A 13,529-nucleotide genomic window follows, 5' to 3' on the forward strand; every position below is an offset into this window, starting at 1 on the left:
ATTAACATCAAACAGTCAAAAGGCATAGCACTGTTACGTGTGGTCACTAGTTCCTAACTAGGGGCACTAGAGGGAGAACTAAACCTGGGGGTTCTTCTGAACCTGACAAACAAACAAAATGATTATCACTAATCAACACAACAATGAATGATGACAGCATGTGCCCCACGAATGACAGGAAACGGGTGACTCATGCATGCCACTGCTGGAGAGAGGTGCTTTTTTCACCCTCATCTCATCTTGATGAGCAACCATCATGAAGTTTGTGTCTCTTTGCAAATGTTACATTACTAAGAGCATACAGGCAGTGTTTAGCTTACTCAGTGTCCTCAGAGATCTCTGGGTGGTCAAGTTGGAAAACATTCCCCCCAGGTGTCTCACCAGTCTGTAAGCATTGACACAAAAACAGGGCAGTATCTTAAAAAATATAATTTCCAGTGTGTTTGCAACATAATCTTATGGGACAGCTGCCCAGCCAAACTGCCCTCCGCTCAGAGCGGAGAGAGAAGGTCAAACAAAACAAAAAACAATAATAATTTTGAGAGCCAAAGCTCTAGAGAAATAATCACTTGATAAGTACATATGTATAGTATTACTAGTACTACTACTTAATATATAGTATCAACATAGTATTACATATTTATTATATGACAAGGACACTTTTGCCTTCCCACAGATATAGATTATAATAGCACTTCCGTGGTTCGAGGCACTAAGAACACAAACATTGAAATGCATATCATGTATTGAACCAAGACAATGGTGTCTGTGTATTATCAAATTCTATTTTGGTGTCTGATATTGCATAGGTTTTATCTAAACGTTGACACATATTTCAGGTGCATTTTTGTAACGTGAATACAAAAAAGATTAACACAAAACAAAAACACTATTTGATCACTTCAATACTCAATTTGTAAAACATCCTTCATTCTGACCGTAATAGATTCCAAACAAAAGTGCAGTATATATTACCAAATATTTTCTGATGATATTGTAGTGTCTGTAGTGTGTGTGCCTCACTTGTCAATCTCAGGTGGTGCCCCTCCCTCCCTCTCTCCGCCATCCAATACCCGGGCTGGTCCAGTCTAATGGTTCCTCTCAGTCGCCCCACATGGTTTTCTTCTTTAGCATTGTTCTTGTTATGGTTCGTTTCACCCTCCACACAACTCACGTGAGGTTGGTGACAACTTTGATGAGTTAGGATTGTTGGAACTGTCTCTTAGATTTCTTGGCTTTGTCCAGCGATAAGGTTGCTGTCCCTATTGTGATGGTTTCAGCTGCGTCCCCACTGGAGAAACTGTCCCATAGCAGGTGGGTGGTGATGATCTGTAGCTTTAAAAGTCCAGTGATACTATTAGGCTCTGGGGTGCTGTTGGCTGTCCGGTAGGGTCTGTCTCCTGGTTCTGGAGCAGTGGGGTCAGCTGAGGTCAGCTGCATTTGGTTCTGGAGCAGTGGGGTCAGCTGCAATCTGGTTCTGGAGCAGTGGGGTCAGCTGGGGTCAGCTGCATCTGGTTCTGGAGCAGTGGGGTCAGCTGCAATCTGGTTCTGGAGCAGTGGGGTCAGCTGCAATCTGGTTCTGGAGCAGTGGGGTCAGCTGGGGTCAGCTGCATCTGGTTCTGGAGCAGTGGGGTCAACTGAGGTCAGCTGCATCTAGTTCTGGAGCAGTGGGGTCAGCTGCAATCTGGTTCTGGAGCAGTACGGCCGGCAGGCATGGATTAGGCATCGAGATGGAGGAGTGTTATGCAATGAGAAGCGACAAAGAAGGGATAGATACATATAGGTGGGAGAGAGAGAGTTGTGAGTGTCCTCTGTATTTTTTCACTATCAGCCATTTTCTGAATTTTTTTCTTTCTCCCCTCTGCTGCCATTTTCCACGCTTAAAAAAATGTTGCCTGTTCTTAAATAATTTTTTCTCACATTCACACACACATTCACGGCACCCAGTTTTTACAGTGCAATAAAATTGTTCTGTATTACTGTTTAACAGTTTAAAGTCTGTCAGACCATATATGGGAAGTTTGATTGTAGCCACGCCCCTTTTTGAGATGATTTATGACCCTATGTCCCGCCCCCGTCTCTGATTGGTTGAGAGGTTCAAGGAGGCGGGACTTCCGGTTTTCGTGTGTGTGTAGAGGATTTAAGAATATTTCATAAATGGATTCTTGGAGAATGGTTTCTTCCAAGTGGCATGCATGGATGTGTTTGTTTAAGCAGAAAAGGCCCAAGTGGCATGCATCTCCCCTGCTGTTTCTGTCTCCCTCTCAGTAGACTGAATATCTCTCCCTCTCTGTCACATTCAGAAACACTAGACTGTTTCTCAGTAGACTGGTTCTGAAATGACAATCCTCCAACGCTATGACACCCCCCTTCACTGTCATAGAAGGAGGAGTATGAGGATAACGAATTATGCAGCTCCTGTCAGACCCCTTGGTGAGTATTTATGACTTTAGAAGACAACCCCTTTTTTTCAGGGGTATGCAGCTCCTGTCAGATTCTTGGTGAGTATTTATGACTAAGTATGAGTTCCTCTTTTTCAGGGGAATGCAGTTTCAGTCACAGGGCAATAGATTTATGACCATGTACATACCCCCCTTTCTGTAGAAAAGCTTACGGCCCCCAAGGTGTGTGCGTGCGTGTGTGTGTGCTTGATTCTAGGGTTTCCCCTTAGTGATCAGCGGTGTCAAAGCGTGCCATGCTTGGTGATCCATAATGTTTTTACAGAAGGGTTATAGGCTTGACTGTCAGCATCCCCATTGTCTGTGCTGAATGTTTGTTAGTGTTTGGTATTTTTTGTTGGTTTTTAGGACTTTTAAACATCCATTTTTAGTAAGTAGTTTTCATTTGATCCTATAATTTTTTCATTCACCGATTTGTGGACTTTTTTTTTAGTGTCCTGAAAGGCGCCTTATAAATCAAATGCATTATTATTATTATTATTATTATTATTATTATTATTATTATTATTATTATTATTATTATTATTATTATTATTATTATTATTATTATTATTATTATTATTATTATCCAGGAGGGAAAAGACACTTTGGATAGTAGGGACTGCATCTCTGCCTGTCCTGACCAGGAAACACTTTGCAACTGTGATCTCCTCTGGCAATAGTTGGATATTGTAATGTGTGGCGAGGGGTTGCAGCAATTCCACTGAGAGAAACTGGTCTGAGGCTGGATAACATGCCTGTATGCCTCTCATAAGTTGTTATCCAACTCATGAGAACCTGCTCTCAAGCTCTTGCAGCATTCTGTCGACGACTGGATAGAACAGTCTCTGTCTCAGCTGATCTCCTGAGCTGAGGTCTGAGCTTGTGCCACAAGATGACTCAACTACATACTCGTCCATCCTTTTCTGCTTCCTCCTTTGGCTGGTAGTATGTTCCTCAATCCAAAGGCCATTACATATGGCCTTTGTCCTGTCATACATGTCCTCTGCCATCTCTGAGGTGCGATAACCTTTGAGTGTGTCCTGCACTGCTTTTAAATAGTACAGATATTGAAGATGTGCACAGGCAGCACCTGGAGCCATCCATACCCATGTCCAGTGTCCTATAATAAGCTTTAATCGAACCCTGGTTCATTTCCTCGGATAGTCCGGTTGGTTTGGGGTGGTGTGACAGCTCATTCACTCTTGCAAGTGAACCCTGCTGCGCATCGGCGTATTTAGACCACTATCAGTAGGGCACGTGCCCTACTGATGATCATCTGTGCCCCACTGATTAAAAAAAAAAAAGATTTACAAATGTTTTTTATTTCCCCTTTTTTTGACATGATCAAATGATCATTTAACATGATCAAATAATTATTATAATATTTTTTACTTCACTTTGAAATATTATAGTGAAATATTTTGCAATGTTGTCGCATTTATCTTGTTGAAATCCTCCAACAGGCTCTTTTTTGTAAGTTGACTGGTTTGCACACCAATAATACAGTGCAATAATAGAATAGTAGAATAGATAGTAAAATTATGCAATAGAATGGCCAGAGTAAAATAGTGCTACAGTACAATCAACAGCGGGGTGTATTAGAAGGCTATGGTGAAGAGGTACGTTTTTAGCTTATTTCTGAAAATATTAAGAGATCTAGCTTCCCTAATGTCCATAGGTAGTGTGTTCCATAACTTTGGTGCATAGTTAGCAAAGGCTGCATCCCCGATTTTCTTTAGACTGTGGCTTGGAACCTTCAATAGTAGATGATCGCAATGTGTATACGTTGTATATAAGGAGGAGGACCTTGAAATCAATTCTAAATGTTACCGGAAGCCAGTGTAGGTTATTTACTTGTAACTTTGGGTTTGATCCAAGGAGTAAGTTGCCCCATATTGCTCTGTAACATTTCTCTTTTTGTTATAGGACCGACTAGTAGGATTTCAGTTTTGCCCTCATTTAATTTTAGGAAGTTGTTCGTCATCCATTTGTTTATTGCTAAGAGACAGGCGGAAATGGAGTTTATAGCTGTGTGATAATTTGGTTCAGCGGAGATGTACAATTGTGTGTAATCTGCGTAACTATGGAAACATACATTGTGCTTTCTAATGATGTCTCCTCAATGTTCAATGTTCAATGCAATGTTCAATGCAAGTAAAGCACTTTAAACTTTAAGTATGACTAAATGCTTTCTTGACTATATATATAGTAACTGTTCCAAAATGCATAGATTTCTATGTATTTTAGGGGTTTGGGGGGCTAGCTCTTTTTAATATAAATGTCAGATTGTTTTATTTATTTCATAGATTTCTATGCATTTCAGGAGTTTGGGGGGCTGGCTCCCCCAAATAATTAAATAACATAACCCTAACTTAACCCTAAAACCGAAATAAAGTTTAAAAAAAATAGTTACAAAATCCACCCATTTTCGCCCACAAACCGGCCAAAACCGGCCAAATTTTTCTCGCGGTCGCGCTACGCGCCAGCCGCTTCATAGTTTTTGGTGCCCTTCTGTGCCCTACTGAAGTGCTGGGTCTAGATACGCCCCTGCTGCTGCGGTTCATTTGAGATGTGAATGCAAAGTGGACCAAAGGCAGGAAAAGACCCAAAAATCTAATCTTTTTTTTATGAGAAGACTGAAACATATGTATATAATTTTTTTTTCGATTGCCTAATCATGATTTTGAAAACGGGGCCCGGTGTTTCAAAACACACAATTAGCACAACCACACACACAATTATCAGAACACCTCAGATCCTTTGCTAAATTAAACACTTGTCAAAACCATACACTAATTTATAAAAACTACATTTTGTTACCATATGAAACACACGTTTCATATGAATGAATTCTGTTTGAACCAGTTACACACACTGCTGTGCTTAACCTAAAACACATTTAGCAATTCTACTTCTCAGTGATTAGAGTACTGTAAGTGAAGTACGCAGAGAATGTGCAAATATACAATAAATTCACCAAACACTACACAAGACCAATGCTGTAGAGTAGACTGATGAAAATATTATTTATTTATCTACATATACCCAAATCAATGATGCAGACTGATGAAAAAAATAACATTTCTCAACCTTATACCCAAATCAATGATGCAGACTGATGAAAATATAAAATATAAAAATTCTCTCCATATAACCAAATCAGTCAACATTTCAACATGGAGAATCACAACAATACATGTCCCCGTTTTCATGCTACTATATGTGCATAACACTGTAAGCTCAGAAAATATCAGACAAACATAAAATACTGTATCCAGTATAGGTTAAAATTACAGTAAAACAAAAACAAATTGAAAACATTTAAACAGAAAATACTAGACATTATCTCTTTGCCTAGCTGGATCTGGCAAGATAATTTTTTGTTGTGATTCTCCATGTTGACTGATTTGGGAAAATGGGAGAAAATGTATATTTTCATCAGTCTGCATCATTGGTTGTCTTGTGTAGTGTTTGGTGAATGTATTGTATATTTTCACGTTATCTGTGTACAGTACTTCACTCTCCTTCCATTTTGGTTGAAGACAGGTGAACTCACCTGCTGCATTTTTATAGTGCTTAAACCTGATTGGTGTATCTACAATTAAGCAATGGTGTGTTTGTGCATCTGTTACAGGTACCAGGATATGGCACCTGATAGCAGATATATGTTTAACCTATGAAACAGGTTGTAGTTAATCATTTGACAAAGGAAAGGTGCAGACACGATGTTATTGACTCTGGCTCCTCCCGGTTGTATATTTCAACAACATTTATTCATTCAATAGAATAATCAATCAATCATCATCATCATTGTATCATCATTGTATCATCATTGTATCATCATTGTATAATCATTGTATCATCATTGTATAATCATTGTATCATCATTGTATCATCATTCTACCCTTTTAGGATACCCTGGTTCACTTCAATAGCATTTTCCTTTTAAATGTAGTTATCCAGTATTATATACTGTACATTGTGATTACTTATGTCTTTATACATATTTGGCGTCTTAAATATAAGCATGTGAGAAGAGAAACATTATCCTGTTAACCTCTGTCTAGACATGTCTAGGCATGTTGGAAGGGACCATAGTATGTCTTTTAACCAACACTGTCATTCTCATTGTCTGTCAAACAATTCCTTAAATCACCAATAAGTGTTACCTTTATCATCAGTCACTTATCATCAGTCATATCCACTATTCTCTAGTATACCGAAATACCTCCACACCTCAGTGTTATCCATAGTTGTGTTCCTGTCTCAAGTTCTATTGAAACTCACATGTGCACTGAAAGTACATTTATATATATATTTGTATCGGGCCGTTCTCAACCCTACTAGGAATTTGCTAAACCGTGACCATGGTATAACTCAAGGGAATAGATTTATATTTACATTTAACTGAGGGCGCAATAGAGAGAGAGAGAGAGAGAGAGAGAGAGAGAGCATGTGGTACAGCCCCGGTGTTTAGCTACCTTCTTGGTAGGGTAAGCTAAAGTACTTTCCCTCTAACCATCTTGTACACAATATACACATTTACTACACAGCAATTCAACCCAACACAGTATGTATTTCAAAACATAAACCTTTATAATCCCCTTGGAGATACTTAACTTCGACACGTTAGTGCTTGAATGGACAATTGTGTTCCAACACTATTTAAATGTACCAACGAAACGTGGCGCCATCAATAGACGGTCTGCTTCTCAACCACGTTACCTGTCGTCTTAAACTTCTTAAACTTGACTCAAACATCGACAATAGTTACTTCATTTGAACCCTCGACATTGCATGTATCCTTGTTAACCTTTATGTGTGTTTTGTAGTATATTACCCACCTATGAAACAGGTTGTAGTTAATCATTTGACAAAGGAAAGGTGCAGACACGATGTTATTGACTCTGGCTCCTCCCGGTTGTGAGGCTGAGATTGCCTCGTGCGTTCCTAAGCACACAGTAACGGGTCCCTGGAAGGCGAAGTCACTAAACACCAGTCCTATACCGCCACCTATTGACCAGATTATGTTAATGTCTCCCATTACATATAAATGACTCTTCTAACTTGTTTCTGATGGAGGTAATCCTGTACCCATATGTTCACACTGTTTTGACACATAATCTAAAGATATTAACATGATACCACTTCTAGTGGGCATCACACACTCCCTGACCTTAAAAAAATGGCTCCTGACATTTCCGAAAATCACTAAATACACCCATCCAATATCACCCTCAGGCGTGGACCCCTAACAAACTTCCCATGGGCGGACCGTGGGTGACGGCTGGACGGTAAGCATACTGGCCATGTCGTGGAAGGCTGTAAAAAATTGAATGCAACCATGGCATTACGAAGGGTATCAATTGATGTGGTAGTGGACTGTGGTGTGGTGCGGGCACCATCGGTGGCCACTGTACTACTGAATTCACGGTCACCTTGTTCTGCACTGACGGTTCACCTAGCATATCATACGTGAGACATTGTTTAGGCCTTCTGTCACGGGCAGACCTCCTAACCTCTGACTGGACCTGTTCTACCGGCGAGAGTGGAGGGGTTCGGAGATTGAGCTGGGCTACGGGGGAGTGAGCTTGGGGTTGGGCTATTGGAGAGTGGGCTTGGAAGCGGGGTTGGGGTATTGGAGAGTGAGCTTGGGAGTGGGGTTGGGGTATTGGAGAGTGAGCTTGGGAGTGGGGTTGGGGTATTGGAGAGTGAGCTTGGGAGTGGGGTTGGGGTATTGGAGAGTGAGCTTGGGGTATTGGAGAGTGAGCTCGGGGTATTGGAGAGTGAGCTCGGGGGGTCTCCCTTTCTTCTTCTTCCCCTGATTCACTAACATCTCCCTCCGGTCTGGCCAAGACAGGCAAATTCCCATCCATGTTTCCTCCCCTGTCGTCTTCACTCTCAGGGCGCAGGCCTGGCATGACTTCAGGTCGTCGTTCACGGTGTCCAAGTGATCTTTCCTCTGTCCTTTCAACAGGTATCCTTAGCCAGTATCCTCTGTCACTGTCATCATCCGAATCACTGTCATTGCTGTCCCTTGTCTCTACTTGTCTTTGTGTGTCTGACATTCTTCCCTGTCTTGGTCTGTCATTCGTTTTCTTCGCAGGGACAGTTCTGGCTGGTGGTGGAGTCATTTCCACGGGCAAATCATTTACCAGCAGTAAGAGATTTCGGTGTAGTGTTCTGGTCTTTTTCTGGTCTCCATGTTCAAGGCAGACAATGTATACTGGACTCTCAGCGAGCTGGCTTTTGACCACGTAGATCGCCTTCTCCCAGTACGATCTCAACTTGCCTGGTCCTCCACGCTGATTGAGCACTACTCCTTTTGTTTTCTTGTCATAAGTTACTTTTCCTCTTGCACTGGACTTTTTGCTATGTTCGCAAGCAATCCGATAGGCTTCAGACATCTTCTCAGCCCATTGCTCCGCGTATCCTCTGGGTGAGTACGGTTCCTCTTTCTTCGTTAACCCAAACAACAGGTCAACGGGGAGGTGTGGATGACGACCGTAGAGGAGGAAAAAGGTGAGTAACCCGTTGATTCATGTTTGGTACAGTTGTACGCGTGTAACACATGCGGGAGGTGGTCCTTCCACCGCAATTTCGCATTTTCAGTCAATGTCCTCAACATCTGTAGTATGGTCCGATTGAGCCGCTCCGCTGGGTTGCTCTGTGGATGGTAGGGTGATGTTCTAGAGTGGCCGACCCCAGACAGCCGTTGCAGTGCTTGGAACAGTTTATTCTCAAATTCTCGACCCTGGTCGTGATGTAATTTCGAGGGATAACCGAATTTGGGTATAAAGTCATTAAAGATACGCTCTGCAGCTGTTTTCCCACTCTTGTTCTTGGTGGGGTATGCCTGGGCAAACCTTGTGAAATGGTCGATCACCACTAGGATATATTCATACCCTCCACGACTGGTTTCCAGATGTAGATAGTCGATACACACAAGTTCTAATGGGAAGTTGGAGGTAATGCTGCCCATGGGAGCTCGGACATGGGTGACCGGCTTCTTAGACTTGATACAAGGACATCTTCGGGTCACATATTCTTCAATCTCTCTGGACATGAAAGGCCAGTAGAATCTTTCTCTTGCGAGGTGGATCACTCTTTCTGTTCCAACATGACCCATCTCATTATGTAGATGTTTCAGGGCAAGTGTTCTATATTTTACAGGGAGGACCAACTGTTGGTATTGATTGGTCTTTCTGTAAAGGAGATCATTTTCAATATGTAATCTGCTCCATTCATGAAGTAGCTTTCGGGTTGCTGCGCTTACGGTTCTTCGTACGTCGTCTGACAATTTCGTGTTCGACTCTTTCAACTCCCTGATCGTGTTGATGGCTTGGTCCTCTTTTTGGGCCTTCACCAGTTCATCGTGGCTGATTGTTTGTAGGTGTGGGTGAGACTGCTGGTTTGAGTCTGGGGACGCGATGTTGAGCGCCGCAACCCATGCCACGTCTTTCCTTTCAGCTGCTTGGCTTCCTTCCCACGTTGCTCGTACTGCTTCATTAGAGAGCTCTTCTGTGCAGGTCCTTTCATATCTCTCCATATCCAGGGGAAGGCGGGAAAGTGTGTCTGCATCTATGTTGGACTTTCCGGGTCTGTATTTGATGTCAAACCGGAAGTCTGCCAGTTCTCCAACCCACCGATGACCGACTGCATTGAGCTTGGCAGTACTCATTACATAGGTCAACGGGTTGTTGTCGGTGTAGATAGTAAAGTGTGGGGCATAATACAGGTAGTCACGGAATTTCACACACACAGCCCATTTCAATGCAAGGAACTCCAGTTTCCCACTGTGCATATGGTAATTTCGTTCGGCTGGTGACAATGTTCTTGACCCGTACCCGATGACTCTCAGTTTTCCATCTTGATGTTGATACAGAACAGCTCCCAGGCCTTGGTCGGAGGCATCCGTGTGCAACCTGAAGGGTAGGTTGAAATCAGGATATGCCAAGACAGGGGGGTTTGTGAGAAGGTCAATCAGTTGTTCAAGTGCTCTCTGCTGTTCCGTGGTCCACTCTATGGGCTCTCTGGAGGGCAACTGGGGGCGTTTGATGTTCTTACTCCGCGCTGGGGCTGGGGTCTTTCCTGGCTTGATTTGGAGTAGCTCGTAGATGGGTCTGGCAATTCGGGAAAAATCCTGAATGTATGAACGGAAATATCCCAGGAATCCTGTTATTTTCCTCACTTCGCCGACAGTTCTGGGTGTCTTACTTGACAGGGCTTTCACGGCTTCAATGTCTCGTGGGTCTATCTTGACCCCTTCTGCTGACACAAGGCGACCCACGTATCTGACTTCTTGCTTGAAGAGGTCACACTTCTCAGGTCTCAATTTCACTCCGTGACGTTGAAGGGCTTTGAGAACCTTGCGGAGGGTCTCTACATGTTCTTCAAATGTCTTTGCGTAACAGAGTACGTCGTCAAGATACGGGATACAGCATTCGTCCCTGAGGGGGCCTAGCATCTCCTCCATGCTCCGTTGGAACGTTGCAGGGGCATTCGAGAGTCCAAATGGGATGCGCACCCACTCGTAAAGACCCCAAGGAGTGATGAAGGCGGTGAAGGGTCGTGAACCCTCGGCGACGAAGCCCTGGTGGTAGGCTTTCCCTTGGTCTAGGATACTAAACCAGGTATAGCCTCCAAGCGTGTCAGTCAGGTCTTGTATTCTAGGTAGTGGATGACGATCGGGCACAGTCTTTTTGTTCAGGAGGCGGTAGTCGATGCATAGCCGTAGGCTGCCGTCCTTCTTTCTGACGCAGACTACTGGGGCAGAATATGGAGACTTTGACTTGACTATCCAACCTTTCATTAACAGTTCCTGTATGTACTCTTTTACTTCTTTAAACAGTGGCTTTGGTACTGATGAGTACGTCTTCTGGACCGGGACAGTATCATGGAGAGCGATTGTCATCTGCAGGCTCGGGATGCACCCAATGTCACCACTGTCTTGTGCAAAGGACCCAGCCTCTTCACAAAGCATCCGGTTGACTATTGTCTGTTGTTCGTCGTCGAGGTGACTGAGATCGACGGGGGGTTTGAACAGGATGGAGCTGGGCACAGCCGACGTTGTAGCAGCACGGTTGGGGGGTACCGTGGGCTGGGAGATTTCAGGTGAGTAGGTTGGGATGGGGGTTTGCCGTGGGGAGTCTGTCGTGATGACTTTCCCAACACAATGGATGCTGCCCAGAGCTGTCTTCCTGGAGAGAGTGACGTTATGCCTTGTGTTGTTTCCCACAGGCACGGTGACATACGGCTTCCTGGGGTTTTGCGCTTGCAGCAGGCCTTCTCCAACATCCAGTTCTGCCAGCGCTAAACTGCTGTCATCTGTCAAGAACTTGAACTTGATCTGGTTCGAACAGGAAGGTGCGGTCAGACAGGTCCACGTGGGGGGGGATTTGGCACTTGACCCAGGCCACTTGACCGGCGGGGATGACAGTGGCTTGTTTACCTGTTCGTAGGCGACCAACCTGGACAGGGGGTCTGTCAGTCTGGATATAACTCACCAGGAGTTCTGCCTTCTCGGCTGGTATCACCATGGCGTTACAGAGCAGGCTGGTGAGAGTTGGGATCAATCTTCCAGGTTGTTCTTGTATCATCACTTCCAGCACATTAAAACCCAGTAGGGGTCTCTCAAGGACAAGGCTGCTTACAAGGAAAGGCACAGTGATTGACAGGTTAGGATCTTCATTCCCCTTTAAGTTCACCGTAAGGGCCACCCAACCATCAAATGGGAGGACCTCACCGTTTACCGCGTAGACTTTCAACTCCTCTTCTTCTTCGATGATTTCGCTAAGGGGTCTGACTGGCATGTCAGGTAAGTATCTATTCTTCCAAGTTCTGTCAATCATGCTTACTTGGGCCCCTGTATCAAGCAGGGCTTGGACTGCTAAACCGTTTAGGTTACAATGGGTGAGAGCTCTTCTCCCTACGAGCTTGGCGAGGCATTCACTCTTAGTGTTTGGTAAATTAGGGGGGTCTGTGTGCTTCTGTATCTGGTTTACCGTCTTGGTTCCTGTTCTAGGTGCAGTCTTCTCCTCTCTTACTCTTTCCTTCTCAGGCTCACTAGTACGACGGTTGTCAGGTTGGGACAGTAAAGGGGAACCGGTCAATGGTTGTCCTCTTGCAGTGACCGGCCTCAGTTTCCCTGACGCGGTGGTCTCTTTTGACAGCCTAACGCTCTATGGCCTTCTTCGCCACAATGGAAACAGTGAGGGCAATTAGGTAAATTCTGTGCTACACATTTGCTACAGCCATATGGCCTGTCCCTCTGCCTATTTATCCTCCCTGTTCTGACCTGGGGTGGTCGTTGCAGGAGATCCACTAGATTGGTAAGTTTCTCTACTTTCTCTGTTAACTGCTGGATCGGGTCTAGTTTAAGTTTCTTTCCTGTATTTTCTTCCCTAGTGGGGGGGGGGACACTGTGCTCCCTTCACCTCAGCACCTGCACTATGTACATGGGGGGGTCTATTGCGATTGGTAGGCCCTAACCGTCGCTGTCTTTCACTCTCATCGCTCATGACCTTTTTCATCTGTCTGAGAATGGCCTCATCAGGTACTCTGTCTTCAAGTAAGGGTTTGAGTTCCCTACGAATGTCATCATGTTTGTGTCCTAAACCTTGATATACAGTGTGGAGAAAGACATCCTGAACGGTTCGTTCGTTGTACTTAACGTCAGTAGCAGCATATTTTGATGCTAGTAAAATCTTCTGCTTGAGTCCTATGACTCTATACAAAAACTGCTGTGGTGTTTCACTATCCTTTTGCTTTGTACACATGAGTTCTTGAAACAACTCTGTATTACTTTGTTCACCGAGGTGAGAATGGAGAAAACCCTTCAGCTCATCGATAGTCAAATCGTCTTTTACCATTAACATATCCTTAAAGCTGCCAGCTTTGATCACTCTCAAGACTGCTCTAACAACCTCTGCATCGCTGAATTGCTCCTTCAGACCTTCGTCGATCTGTTTGCAGACACTGTTGTAACTAATGTCTGATCCCTGGTCTCCTATCTGACCTCCCTGGAGCTTAAACTCCCTGCGGTGAAGGTACGACAGTTCTCGTAAAGATATTAGTTTATCTGGCGAC

Source organism: Notolepis coatsorum (assembly GCF_963971535.1).
Source record: "Notolepis coatsorum genome assembly, chromosome: 5".
NCBI classification, from domain to species: domain Eukaryota; kingdom Metazoa; phylum Chordata; class Actinopteri; order Aulopiformes; family Paralepididae; genus Notolepis; species Notolepis coatsorum.